The following is a 2,024-nucleotide window of genomic DNA, read 5'->3' as shown; positions in this document are numbered from 1 at the left end:
GTAAGCCCCGGCCCGCCCCGCCTAGCGCCGCCCGCCGGCACTGCAACCGAGCCACCGCTGCGACGAGTTGGCCGGTCTCAGCCCCGACGGCAGCGGGGGCGGCCGCGGAGAGGAGGGGGCGAGCACGGATCCCGCAGCGCTCCGGTTCCCGCCGGCGGCAGCAAGGGTATTTGCGGCGGGGGGGGGGGAAACCAAAACTGTCAAAAAAAAAAAAATTAAAATAAAAGCTGATGTGTTTCCTGTTTGTTTCCTTAAAAAAAAAAAAAGAGGCCGGAGCTAATTGAAGCTGAGTGCTCGGCCCGGGGCTCGGTCGTGCCTGCGGCCGGGGCAGAGAGCGGATGCACGCAGCCATCGGGCCGCACGGGAGCGGGACGCTCGGGCCCACTCCCCCAGGAGCAGCCGTGCACCCCTGGGAGCTGGGTGCTGTGTCCCCGGAGCTGGGTGCACGGTCCCAAACCCCCAGAGCTGGGTGCACACTGCGCACCCTGGGGAGTCAAATGCACGGCCACGCACCCGTGAAGTTGGGTGCCCGGACGGGGGGAGCTGGGTGCACAACCACATGCCCCAGGGAGATGTGTGCCTCCATGGCGGGGCTGGGTGCCGGGTCGTGCACCCCAGGAGGTGGGTGCCACGCTCCCCACCGCAGCCTGAGCTAAGGTGGGCAGGCGCTGGGCGCAGCCGGAGGTCAGGGCAGCATCGCTGGCGGCAGCGGGCAGCCCCCCGGGCAGTGCTGGTAACCCCCGGCCCCTAGCAGGAAGCATCGGCCCGTGAAATTCTCCACATTCTTTGGCTTCCCGGCATTTGTTTTCCGAACACACGTAATAAACTGGCATTGGGCTGGCACGCTGCTGACCTGTTCCCCCCCTCGGTGGGCTCTGCTCTCTTCCACGGGCTCCCTCCAGCACCCCCGGGGCTCTTCCCCCTGCCCAGGCCCCAGATGTGCTGCAGAAGCTGCAACCACCCGGACACCACCGCCCGCGCCACAGCCCCCAAACTGCGGGCAGGATGGGCCCGAAGGCCCCCAAACACACGTGTCCAGGGGAGCACAGCCCCTCGAGGGAGCCGGGATGGGCTGTGGGCACCCAAACTGCCTCCGAGCATCCTCAGAGCAGGGACTTGGCCCCTCTGCCCGGCGGCATCGATCCTCGTCACCAGGACCCGGAGGAATTCACTCGCAGTAATAAAACGCTTGTGAACGCCGAGCCACGAGGCTCCGCATTAACACTACGTCCGTGAGCCACGGGCTGCATCCCCCCGCCCAGAGTGGATCCAGGAAAGGGTGGTGCACGGCACCCACACCGGCACCTCGCTCCCAGCCCTGAGCACCCTCCGCACCGCAGCTGCCAGCCGGCTGGGAACGGAGGCTGCGGAAGTAAATGGGCACGGGGAACGGCACCCCAGAGTCCTGCCTTGCGCGGCCGAATCCGGCCCTGAGTGGCCCCGCTCCACTTTGCCGGCCTCGCTCAGGCTTTAAGAGAGATGCTGGAGACCGGCACGGCCCCGTAATGTGCTGCGGGCACGGCCTGAGTGCCCGGCGTGGCGTTTTATGGGCAAGCAAGCTTCTCCCACGTCCGGGCAGCGCCATTAGCGCACGGCCACGCTGCGGGGCAGGGGGATGCCGGGGCAGCGGGTGCTATGGGTGCCTCTGGAGCTCCTCGTTCCCGCAACTGTCCGGAGTCGGAGCACTGGCCGCTGCCCGGCATCGCGGATGCGGGGGAAGGCAGGAGTGGCAGCATCCATCCCTCGAGGGACCCCGCGGCCATCGCAGAGCTCTCGAGCTGAGCGGGGCTCGGCCCCACGCCAGTTGGCAACAAGCAGCTTGCCGGCCCCAAGCGTGCTGGGGAGAGCAGATAAGAGGGGTGACCGCCAGCCCAGGGGCTGGTGAGGGCCAGCGCCATTTCGGGTGCTGTTTGCCCCGCTCTTCCCCTGCTCCGGGTCCCCCAGCCCCCCCCCGCACCGCCACGGGCCGGGCAGCCCCCACCCCCGCAGCGGGCAGGGCCACACGCTGCACCAACCGGTCCCCC

Source organism: Balearica regulorum, chromosome 13, assembly GCF_011004875.1.
Source record: "Balearica regulorum gibbericeps isolate bBalReg1 chromosome 13, bBalReg1.pri, whole genome shotgun sequence".
NCBI classification, from domain to species: Eukaryota; Metazoa; Chordata; class Aves; order Gruiformes; family Gruidae; genus Balearica; species Balearica regulorum.
Note: the sequence above shows the minus strand (reverse complement) of the source record.